Raw genomic sequence first — 13,800 nt, 5'->3', positions numbered from 1 at the left:
GCAGCACATGATGCCATGATCTAAAGAATAGTTACATTGGACTCGCCAAACTTTGGGTAGTTTGACTTGGTGGAGGACTAAGCAATATATGGCCATGTAGTGTAACGGAAACCCCAATATTTATGCCTTAGATGGGTGGGGTTTTTAATGTTATTCTCTGCGTATGTACTGCATTCTTGCTTTCTTTTTATCGATTTAATGGTTATTATTATTCTGGCAGCAAACCAGAAATCTCAATGTGTATGTCTTTTATGCTTTTTAGGTTGGGCACTCCCCTTTTAATGTATTTTTTAATTTTGGACTGAATAAATTGTTAACTTGTCGGGGTCCACAACTGAGACCCCAAGGAAGTGACTCGCCGGAGTACCCGGCACCCACGAGTGCCGGACACGACGCTGCTTCCACTGCTGCTGCTCCGTCAGCTGTCTGCTCTGGCCGCGCGCGCACGCGCTCCACCACCTTCACTTAACTCTTCCTGTGCCGGAAAGGCGGGGGATGCGCACCGATGACGCGGTACACGGAGGTGGGGCGACCTCTGGCAGTAGATTTAAAAACCAGCACTGAGTTGTACTCAGTGCTCAGATATTGTGCTTATTGAGTGTGCCTTAATTCTATAATGTATTGATGCCTGTTGCTGACTTTTGGCTACCGTTTTTGACCTCGCTGATCTCTCCTATCCTGACCCTTGGCTTCGTTTACCGGACTGTGTTTTTTGCCTTTCCCCGACTCGGCTTTTCATCTGGCGTTGCTGCACTTACCGGATCTTCCCCAGCTGGCTTTCCACGGTGAATATGCTGCATACCGGGTTTCTCACCCTCAACCCTCACATAACTATTCTTTCTTTAACATGTAAAATACTGTATATGTTTTCAATGTCATCTTGGCACTTTTATTTTTCGGCAAATACATTCCAAAATAATTCAATGTTTTGGGGCAGAAATCTAATACTTCTGTATAGTGATAAATAAGAAACAAAGTATTTTTTAAAGCATCACACACAAGGATCTGATGGTTTTCTTCACTGAAACATTATTTATCAATAAAAGTGCATAAGCAAGAACCTAAATTATATTTCTATAAATGTAGAACTTTCATAAATATTCAGTCAGACAACACCGGAGAGGTTTAAAGTCGGATACATTCCTTTCACCTTGTCACAAAAGCAGTAAAAAAGCTATTTGAAGGAATCACTGATAAGCTGCTCTGCCAAGTACAGCGAACAAAAGATATCAATATGACTATGTCTTTATGTCTAGGTTGTGAAGTTTATTCCCACGGACTGATATTTAACAGTCATGGGAGATGAAGTCGTAATCTTGTAAGAACAAAATCACTCAAACAATTTACAGAGATGCATCTATCTACACAACACTGCCAATCTTTCAATTGAATATTACTATGATTCAGAATACAGGATAGACCTTAATATAATCCTCAACATCGAATTATTTACTGCAAAGTTTACTTGGTGCGAGAGGATAAATGTTATACGAAAAGCAGTGCAAAATTCAAGGAAAAGATTGTTAGTCATACTGAATACTAGTACATTATGCTTTTTCCAGATTGGTTCAAAGTGACATCACTCATATATGACTAATTATTAAACATTGCGTTCTGGGTTTGGGGACTGTATGCGCAAAAAGTCAACATTTGTAACAACTATTCCCAATAGCTAAAAAAATGCAGATGATCTCCCTGGCATGATTCTTTGTATCAGCTAGAGACCTTTAATGAAACTCTAACTTTATACCTTTCCTTTAGTCCTGTGATTAGGTAAAAAAAACAAGATTTTCTCCACCCAACACCAGGTGCGAGGATGTGTTGGTGTATCTCATTTACACATACCATTTACATTTTATGCTTCTGTTTTGTACAAAACTGAAAAAACATGATATCTTTCCATTAACCTTTTCTTTAACAATTAACCTTCAAACCAACAAGCATTTTACCTAGTCTCTATCGTAAGGTATATCTTATGCTCAATCCATCATATAACTCAGGGTTGCTCCAATATCATTCACAAGTTAACACCATCAATTAAACACTTTGTTATCTACTTACTTTTCAGTTCAAAATCACTGCTTGTCTAAGCAGTACAATGCAAACATCCATGCAGCCATTTGAGAAGTAATTTAACACTTAGGTTCAAATAAGCGAAACTAAATGTTTAAGTGTATCCAGGTCCATTAAAACAAACTGAAACTGAAAAACTTTCACATAAGCATATTTAAAACCCTACACATTAGGATTATATCTATATAACTGGTTTGCATACATATGTAAGTATTAATTTTAATGCCATATTATATACATTAAACTTGGATTAGCCAACAAAATGTGCCGCAGGGACACAGGAGTGATGGGAGTAATCACTTTTGTACGTCTATGAAGATATTCCATTAAAAATCTACCGTTTTCAGCTACATAGTGATTTACAACATTAACAATGCCTACACTGCATTTCCATTCAATTTGATGTCATCTTATTGGGCAAAATTCGCTTTTCTGTCAAAAACAAAGACATTTCTAAGTGACCCCAAACGTTTGAGCGGTAGTTTCTATACAAATTTCAAAAGGTTTGAGTCACTTAAAAATATCCTTGTTTTTGACAGAAAAGCTAATTTTGTCCAATACAATAGCATAAAATGTATCATAAATACAGTGTAAACATTGTTAACCCCTTAAAGACCAATGACCTGCACGTCACGGAAAAACGGTCCATTAACGACCAATGAAGTGTCTGGCACATCATGGCATTAAATAAACTTAGAAAGCGATCAAAGGTCGCTTTAATCAGTTAAACAGTGTTGCTGTAATGCCTCAAAGTTGAGGCATTCAACAACACCTAAATCTACTGTATGATCCCTCCCCGGGTTGTCAACGTCAGCCATATACAATATGGTGGCGGGCACCTGATTTTGAAGAGCTTAACTGGCTGTGTTTAAATTTAAACAGATTTAAATTTAAATTTAACCTTAAGTGTGCTTTATGCTAGCAGAATTGTTTCCATTGTCATTAGGGAAATAATCTCCTATTTAAATTTGCAGCATTGTAGACTTGAGGACTTGATTTTCAATAGATAATTGAATCACAAACCGTGCATGCATAATCTGCTTTCGAACCAATTAAGGTTAGGACTTGTCATTGAACTGAGCCATATTTTTTTGTTGTTGAATGAAACACGGGTGCAAGTTTGACCATTTATAATGTATAGCACCTTACTAGAACTCATAAATCATAAATCACATGCTGTAAAGTAAGAATGCTTTCACAAAGGTACAGTGATATCACTCATGCATGGGTTTGTCAGGTTATTTGGGGGCAAAAAGGCCATGTTTGGGACTTGTGCAATTTAGGTTTTCAACTTGGAATTTTAACATCTGCTCCTTTTGCCCTATGTCTTATTTGGGCCATCTTTAAAGCCGGACAATTCAATTTACCATATATATTTAAAAAACAAATTATTTCCCCAAATGATTTCAGATGCTGGTATTTTAACCTATTTTACCACATTTTTATTTTTTGTTTTTGTAGCTATTTTTATTTTATTCCATTATTTAAATTATTTTTTAAATATTTTATTGTGATTAGAAAGCTGGACTCCATTGACTTGATGGTTGAATGCAGTTCTCAGGAGGGTCTGGAGAGACCCCCTAGAAACTTGTTTATTTTTTTAAAGGGTGCCGCCTTGCGAGAGGCAAAATCTTTTGCAGTGGCGCTTGTGACCTCCCTCTGAAGTCGCTGGTGTCGCTGAATGCCTCAATATCGAGGCATTGCAGCGATGCCATTGAAGCTTAGGAGGTGATTGTCGATCGCCTCCTAAGCTCTGTATATGGCGTATGTACAATATATGGTGGGCGTTGATGCCCTGGGGAGATGCCACACAGGCATTTTAAGCTTTCTAAGCTTGTTTAATGCCATGACATGCCTGGCACGTCACTGGTCGTTAAGGAGTTAAAGAGTGTTTGTCTAAGTTTGTGGTGTTAGCGTAACTGTATTAGTATATGGTGTTAGAGTTTTCATGTATTAGTGTGTGAGTATATGGTGTTACCATGTGTGCAAGCATATGGTTTAAGCATATGTGTGTACATGTACTGTATAGGTATTAGAGTGTATGTGTGTCTCACCATACTGTTTTAGAGTGTGTGTGCTAACATTATTGTATAGTTAGCATGTAGGTGCTATGTGCTAGCATGCGTGTGTGTTAGTATTTTGTTTTGGCGTGTATGTGGGTTAGTGTATGGTGTTAACATAAGTGTGTCAGCATATGGTTTTAGATTGTAAGGGGTGAGCCTAGGGTTAGTAGTGCAAGAAGCTCTTCTTAGCAAATCCCTTCAAACTCAAAAAACATTGTTTGAAGTATTTAATGCCCCATTTCTTAAAAAAAGAAATGAAACAACCATATAGATATAATCAGAAGAAAAAAAACTTATATGGAAAACATAGATCTCACTTGATCTATATTTAGTGGCTGATTTAGTGATATCTGAGTGTGGCTTTGTCACACCTAGACAGCAATATTACCTCACTCCTTGTCAGCAGTCACATTTCTTATTATTCTTTTTGAAGTAAATTACTTTTTGGCTTTTCTTTCAGTCTGACAAAATTATATTACTAATGTACTACAAAAGGTAATGTACAATGCAGAATTTCAATATAGCGGTCTGGCATGTCACCAGAGTTCATTTCTGAAACATTGCTGTCTCCATTAATACCAGCATTGAACAAGCTAAAGGGAAAATAAAGTGTTGCTACGGAATATAAAAGAAATACTGCTAGCCAAAAAAGAAATGTCAGCTGCGTGTATGTGTCTATTTTTTTAAAAAAATGAACAGGATTTATAATCTGTATGAAGAGATGTAAAACAAAGGAATCAAAGAGATATGCAAGTTTTATTAGTGACACTATTATATACATATCAATTGGACACTCATAGAAAAAATTGTTGCTTTTTATAATTCTCACATAAATGTCACGTTAAGTACATTGTATCATTGTTATTATTACTGAATGTTGTTGTTCGATTTTATTGTTACTAAGTATTCATTTACAACAGCTTGCTAGTTAACTATTACTGATTGATGTATGTGGTAGCGTGTGCCTCTGCAGGGTACTTTCATAGCAGGACACGGCACAAAAGGTTTAAAATAAAGCCTGTTTTATTTCACAACACAGTCTCTTAACCCCTTCAGCCCCTGCACGATCAGGCATTCCCTTCCGGTTCATTGGAGGACAGGATATCCCCTGCAGGGTCTGTCCAGACCCTGCTGGGACATCCGATCGCTCCGATAAGCCACAGATCACAGACACTCTATGCAAGAGATCACAGTGTGATCGGTGCAGGGGGCTCGCAGGGAGAAGAGAAATGTCTCTTCTCCCATGCTGAAAAAGAATCAGCAATTGTTTAAAAAAAACAACAATAAATAATAATAAAAAAAAACAATAAAGTGAGCTAAGTGATGTCACTGTGACATCACTGTCATTAATGACATGTTCAAGAGGTCCCTAAGAGGACATCTAACCATACTGCACTGATAACAGTGCATTTTAAAAAAAATACAAAAAATAAAATAAAATAAATACTATATTAGTTTATTCAGTATTTGGTTTGAACAATGAAAACATTCGTGTTCATTTTCAGGTTCTATCGAATATGAATACACAAGTCTACTATACAGTCTTTTGGAGTCACATATGTATTGTAAACTCTATTGCCATAGTTTTGGGTGCAGATAAAGGGTATACTCTGCCACGAGCAGAGATAGTGCCAGGTAAGAGGTCAATGGGCAATCATGATAATGATGGGGGGGTTAATCGGCCTCCCTCTTGTTGAACACCACGCAGTAGTCACGATAGGCAGCAAGGATCTTACAGTAGTTAGTCAAGCATTCTGTGTGCAGGGTCCCCACGTGGGTCTTGATAGGCACAATCTCTTGGGTAGCAATGGTGGGGTATAAGGGGCATCCATCAATAGCCTCAAGGTTTGTGAGAAAGTGGCAGCTCATGACGTAAACAGAAGAGAGGTCAATAAAGTCACTGGCAGCATGAGACCCTTCGAGGGCAGTCGTGGTGGTTGTCTTTCCTTTGTAGGAGAGAGAAATGGGCACAAACATATGGGTATATTTTATTTAGAGGGAAAAAGTAAATTCACCCAAAGGATGTTTCCCTTTCTTCTCTAGGTGCGAGAGTTACCTTGCTTTTTCCTCTTCCAACAGCTGAGTAGCACCAATCTGCATAGGTTCCTCTTGAGGAGGAGAAGACGGAGCCACTTCAAGGCACTAGAAGCAAGGGGCAAGGCTAACAAGAGGTCTCTTTGTCTTTCGCACTGGGTGAGATGCTCCATAAGACGGAGAACAATCCGCCCCACAAATGCAATCAATGCCTCAAGATCTGTAGGTAGTTCACAAGCAGATATCTCATCTTTTAGACAATTGGAAAGCCCATAGCGGTAGCAAGTAAATTGATCCAATATCAAGGTCAAAGACAAGCTGGTTCAGCAATAGGAGGTAACGAGGATGGAAACAGCAAAATCAGCAGGCAAAATGTAGTTAGGAACTAACCGGGTAGAGTTCCCAAAAAAGCACAACATACACCAAACAAGATAAGCAGCTTACACCACAAAGGACTCTAGGGTGTCCATGATGGCTTGCGTGTGACCTTTCAGCTCCTCTGTCAGCCTACTGATACGCTTCTCAACCTCCATATGTAATCTATCACCTTGAAAGACCTCATTTTGTTCCAGCAAGTCATGTATGTTGTGGTAACTTGTCTTGTCCCCATAAACAAAGGAAATAGGTTAAGGTGGGCGTTCTTAGAATCCTTCCCTCCCACAGTTCACTAAAGGAAGTGATGAAACAGGATGTGAAGGGTATATAATATAATGCCACACATGAACTCCATTAGTTCTTTTCCTTTTCCTCCATGGTGGATGTGGTAAGAGTCAGCTCCCAGCAGTGAGCTATTATCGGATCTGGAGGCTTAACATTGAGTGTTGAAGGGAATTGTTATATGTATAGAGATAGAGAGAGATAAAAGGGGGTTGTTGTCCTGTGGGTTTGGCTATGCGTGTGTATATGAGATAAATGTGTTTGCTGTGTTGTTACCTTATAATAAATACCTTTGAATGTAGACGAACCTTTGTTATATTTTTATATTTGGTTTAAACACCACATATCTGTTGTTAAAGAGAGGTAAGGGGATGGCCTTGCGCGAAGTGGCAGTGCCCTGGCTTAAGTCCTGGGTCACATTCCTAAATAGCTTCAGGACTGCCACCACCTACCCCATTAATTAAGGAAATAATGATAATATTAGACGTGGAAATTGGCCACAAATGGTTTAGTTCATTTTTGGCCTATTCGTTTTCAGGCAACAAATGATGTTCCCTGCTTATTCAGTTCGGATGAAAATTGGTGGCATTTTTTATTCTGGAACGAAATTCGTTTCTCAGTGCCCACTATTTCTCATGCTCTCTAAATATTTCCCTACCTTTTCTGCTGACCACTTCTGCCGACTACTCCAATTGAGGGGAGAGAAGGTCATAGTGAGCGCTGCTATATTGCCGGGAGTTTAAGTGAGGGCAAAATGACCGTGCTTTTGGTGACGTCTTCTCCCCCGATTGGAGAGCTCAAGATTGTTTTTTCCATTGGTGTCAGCACTGGCACCACAGGCAGAGAATGCCTGAATGGAAGTTTGGTAATTCGCCATTCTCATAGTGTAACCAGTGCTCATATCAAGCTCTGTTACACCAGATCGGTTATAATGGACCAAGAGTTTCTGTCTTCCTGCTGGCAGAGAAGACTCTGGGCTGCCTAGCAATAGTCTGACCTCCCATGTACCGGTTGGGAAATGGTACAAAAAACATAGGATGTATTAGTATATACTAATGGTCATCAAGACTATTATCTATAGGTCAAAATAATATGCCCAAAGATCATGAAGAGGTTCAATCGTAATCCTGAATCAAATCAATTTATTATAGTAGAACTTAATTTGGTAGAAAAATTGCATCACTTATATCACTTCGAAACATCTTTGTGCAGGAATTAATTAAAATGTCAGTCAGTATAACTAAATGAATTGTTTATTGAGTGTTGAACATTGTAAAATGTCCTGAAAATAATGAGTTCAGTATTTCAACTGTAAACAGTTATCATATTATATGTATGATGTATTATGGAGAATGTGTACTACCAAATCCAATGTATTAATAACTGTTCAAAATATTTATTAGATTACCAAATGACAGCAGCTGTGAAAGGGTCATCATAATTAAACCCAGTCAGAAGTATGCTGTTAGTTATTTTCCATTAAAAAAATGCAGTTGATGAAATAATTGCATTTTATATTGGTTACAACTAATTTCCAAAGAATATGCAATTGTAATAACTAATAGTGCCTTAATTTACATTTATCAAAGTAATGATTTTAAATAGTGTCTTAACCTATGTATTTTCTAATGTTTTTGTAGTGTATAAAATCCAGAATTTTATTTACGCTAAAAAAGGAAGGTTTATTAGAATAATTTTTTATGTTGTACATTTTTTAAACTATTTATTTAGTCTTCAGCATCAAATTAGGAATCACCATTATGTAACCACTACTGATTATACAATGGGCATGATGTACTCTATCAACCTTTGACCTCTCAAAAAACCTCTCTATGACATCTCAAAATAGTTAATCGATTAATAGATATTTCTAGCAAACACCTTGATAATATGCATTATTACAATATATGTCGTTTAGAGTTTCAGCATCAAATTAACGATCACCATCATGTAAACACTACTGATTATAGAACAGGCATGCTATTCTCTATCAACCCAGTTTATAATGGGGGTTTTATTCATTGTACAGTGAGCTGGAATTAAATTTCTGTTTTTGAACTGCTGTTTTTGAACTGCAGGCCTGCAACACCCGCCTAACGCAGGCCTGCAACTCACTGCTGTGGCGTCTGCGCATTGTATGAGGAAACTCTTTCCACGCCCAGGGTGAGCAGGAACCTGGGTGGGGAGGGGGTTCCCTCACACAGTGCATGGGCGCCACAGCAGTGAGCTGCAGGCCCACGTTAGACGGCTGTCGCGGCACACTCAATTGAGTTGTTTTTTTTAGGCGGTCGTCGGTCCGCATAGACGGCCCCAGTGATGATCAGCCGGCCCCCGGACCAGTAAAATCTGCAAGAGAAGTAAGGGGGTGCGGGAGAGTGAAATGAATGAAGTGAGTGTTTAGGGGCAGCGGTGGCACAGCAGGCTGTATTAAGGGCAGCGGTGGCACAGGCAGGTTGTTTTAAGGGCAGCGGTGGCACAGGCAGGCTGTTTTAGGTGCAGGGGTGGCATTGGGAGGCTGTTTTAGGGGCTACCTACCGCGTCAAAGTCTGGCTTACCATATATTTAGGGGTTATGCTGCACTGCCGTCAATGTCTGGCTCAGTATATAGTAATGGGAGTTACACTGTACCATTTCTGTTCAGTAAATGTTATTTATTTAAACTTTATTTATAAGTCAGTAAGTCATTTTTTCAGATTTCTAGTTTTACAAATTTGTGAAATAAATATTCTTGCCAAAATTATTTTTTTGTGGGGGGTGTCACATACAGGATCCACCCTGGGTGCCAAATACTCTAGGTATGCCCCTGACTATGAAAGAAATGTGATATAAGCTTATTATGCTTCCCAGACTACAATCATTTTGTGATGATCACAAACGGCCTTGAATTTATGACCGTTTATTCTGGATACAAGCAGATGCAGAGACCTGCACAAAAGCAGATAGGTCTGACAGATTTACAAAATGTCTTTACACTCACGGGTCTTGTATCAATAATAAAATATATTTTATTCACATCAGAAAACCATTTGATGTGAATAAAATATTTTTTATTATTGATACAAGGCCCTTGAGCGTTTTGAATTATTGGTGGATATTTTGTTGCTATTTGAAGGCATTTAAAGCAGCAGTGCTGTCTGGGCAGAAGGTTGATGAGGGTTGGGGTTCCTGATAGAGATTTGCTATCATACAGGCTTTCAACATTACCCTACCAGCCCAATATCCCATAATTTTAATTGAACACCATCTTTAACATGTTTCTGTTATCTGAGTAATGGTGTTTCCCAATGCTGCTGTTTTTAAATAGCTGCTGTTTACCTGGTTTGTCGGATTGCATAGCCCGAGACATTATGATGAACTATCTCCACAGGAATAATATCATACTATTTTTATTATCATAGATCATAGGTCCTATTATGTTTGCATGAAGCTTAGGGCTATTCAAAATGTTTTCTACACAAAAAGCCGCAATAAAAAAAGCTGAAAAAAACTGTTGAAACATAACTTCATCCAGTAACAACGACTGATTATAGAATAGGCTATTAAAATCATTAAGTAGTCATTTAATTATTAAATATTCATATAGTTTCAGAATCTCTTTCAGACAGTTAGTGCCAAGATTTGATAGAATCAAAACACAAAAAGTGTTAAATGCTAGAGAATGAACTCTGTATCTCAGGAAGAATACGTGTATCTGTTCCATATGGTATGTTGATAATAAAAACACACCGTTATCATTGACTAAAAGTTATAAATGATTGAGATATATATATATATATATATATATATTAGAATTTTAGAAACATTGTATACAAAAATGATACTATAGTTATAAAAATTAATTATTTTATTATTATGAGCATTAACATATGAAGTATTGACCTGCTATAAACGAAATAATAGTCGATTGACTCAAACATTACATTTATAATAAATAACAAAATTACACTCATTAAATTCAAGTATGACCGAGCATAATAACCCCAACTGGTTGCAACAATCTTCACAACTACACACATAATGTCCATCCCTACTTACATCAAGGCTAAGGACCAGGAAAGGAGTAAAATCATTATATTTTCCCACCAACCTAGAGAATTAAACCACAAGCAGGAACTAGTCCTAGACTTCACAACTCTATTTCCTCAAATGTATATGTTGCGATGTCAGCCAGCACTCACATTATGTATACAGTATGTCACAATGGCCATGGTCATGGCCATGGAAACCCTGTGCAAAAAAAAATAGATTTTTATAAAAATTAACTATTCCTATAACGTAACCCATTTATAATATTAGTTGCAAGTTTACATTTTTGTTTGTATAAAATGTCTTTATCTATGTTACAACATCCACTGCCTGACACTTGCCACCAAAATCACTCTTTTGATTTTCTTGGCTCAATGAATGAAAATGTTTTTCCCAACCAATTCTGACTGGCAGAGACAAAGACCTAGGAATGTTTTCAAAATGATATTTCAATTATAATCACCTTGATAGCATACTGTACATTCTTACAATGTATGTAATTTAGAGTTCAGCATCAAATTAGACATCACCACCAATACACAACTAAAGGATGATATCAGATTAAAAGTCTAGATCATAACCTTAAATTACCCAGTTTAAAACTTTTACCAGCTATTGAATTTATTTCCAATACATTTTTGCTACAATTTTCAAAACCTAGTATGTTTTTGCACATCATGATGCCTTCAGTTGTCTCTAAGTTACCAGACTACATCTGTCCTGGATTCTTGCACTATTACTACATGATATAAATTGCCGTTCATAATGAATATGGAGCTGAGAATAAATGTGGGTTTTTATTCGAAAAAATGAAGAACAGTGATATATTTTACATGTTGGTCCAATGTTATTTATCTTGTTAATATACTTACATAGAACATAATACAATATAGCATCTAACATAAGTTTTCAATGGTATTATTAGATTTTTTTAGAAATATTTCTTCATTTTTGGAAAAAAAAGGAATTTAAAATATGACACACATAAATCATCTCCAAAAAAAAAAAAGAAAAAAGCAAGCCTTGTTCTTTTAGCGTTTTTCTCTGTATCATTAGGTACATATAATATTCTAATGCTGCATTTGATCTTAACATCCTATCTTTCTAAGAGGTAGGAACATTCCAATCAATCATCAAAATGCCAGCAGGTTTATTCCTGTCATTCCATTCTTCATGATATGAATATCTTTGTAATTATTGATTATTAATGTAAGTCTGGCAGTCATAATATATAACCCATTTCAGTTATGCTTATTTATACGGACTACTTTAAACTAGGAGGGACATAAGGTGAAAAAAACAAAAAGTATAAAATTAAAAACAGAACAGAAAAGTAAGGTGAATAAGAAAGAGGAAAGAAAAATATTAAGGTATACAAATGTAGCCTTTTCAAGGTCATATAAAAAGGCCATATAAAAGGAAAAAAAGACAAACACAGCAGAGACATGATTTCTTTTTAATAAGGTTTAAGGCATGCCTGCACTGGCCATAGGGCACACAGGGTGCTCAGTAACCCCTCCACCCAGGGGTAGTATAAATGTATTTTTATATTACCGTATTTGCTCGATTATAAGACAACGTTTTTTCCAGAGCAAATAGGTCTGACAATGAGACGACTAAGATCCAGATCCCCCGCAGAGCTGCAGGGAACCTGGATCCTCCTGCAAACAACCCCCCTCCCCACTTACCGGTGCTTCTGAGTCCCAGATGTGTAGCCGGGGTAGCGTGTTGATGTCTACGCGATTCGCGTAGAGCTCTACACGCTGCCCGGACTAAGCACCAGGGAAGTGTGTAGAGCTCTACGTGATTCGCGTACACAACTTCCGCTGCAGCCGGGAGGAGGTGCGGCTAGCAGCGGGAGTTGTCTGCGTCCATCGCGCAGACCTTCCCCGGCTGTCAGAGATCAGAGTTCCCCGGACCGGTGCGGTGAATTCTCTCTGACAGTCGGGGAAGGTCTGCGCGATGGACGCAGACAACCCCCCGCTGCTAGCCGCACCTTCTTTCGGGTGCAGCGCAAGTTGTCTACGCGAATCGCGTAGAGCTCTACACGCTGCCCCGGCTACATGACAGGGGACTCAGAAGCGTGGGTAAGTTTGGGGGGGCGGGGGAAGGGAGTGTACAATGGGGGGCATAAGGCATTTCTGGAGGCAGAGTGCTCTGTGAAATTCCTTTTATCCCCCTTAATGCCGCTCTGCCTCCAGAAATGCCTTTTTAACCCTCTATACGCCACTCTGCCTCCTGAAATGCCTTAAACCTCCCTATATGCCACTCTACCCCATAATATGCCTTTTAACCCTCTAAATGCCAGAGTGTTATATAGGGGTATAAGGCATTTCTGGAGGCAGAGTGGCACATAGGGGGTCAAAAGGCATATCATGGGGCACAGTGGCATTTAGAGGGTTAAAAGGCATATCATGGGGCACAGTGGCATATAGGGGGTATAAGGCATTTCTGGGGCAGATGTGCATAACTGGGGGGCAGGTTGGTAAATAGAAGGAAATAAAACCAAAATATTTTTCTCAATCATAGCTTTTATTAAAAAAATTGTTTATATGAATTAACATTTACTGGTAAAACTTTTTTCCTATAGGGTCGTCTTATATTCAGGCTTTTTCTTTTTTCCTAAATTAATATTCAGATTTGGGGGGTCGTCTTATAATTAGGGTCGTCTTATAATTGAGCAAATACGGTATTACCATACTTACTTGCTTTATACATTCTTTGTCATATCATGCTTGGTAGCGACACAAAAGAAATTAAATTAAATTCTAACAATATGAGAACATTATAGCCTTATCAGAAAGGTATTGAAAAGATTAAATTATAACAATATAAGGGCCGTTAAAGGAACAATGTAATGAATGTAATTTATTGAGATGAGTAAGGCAGCTCCCTTTCTTTAAAGAAAGACAGGTAACTTGCATCTGCTCTGTACATTTCTGAAACA

Source organism: Spea bombifrons, chromosome 5, assembly GCF_027358695.1.
Source record: "Spea bombifrons isolate aSpeBom1 chromosome 5, aSpeBom1.2.pri, whole genome shotgun sequence".
Lineage (NCBI taxonomy): Eukaryota > Metazoa > Chordata > Amphibia > Anura > Pelobatidae > Spea > Spea bombifrons.
This window is presented reverse-complemented; position numbering follows the sequence as displayed.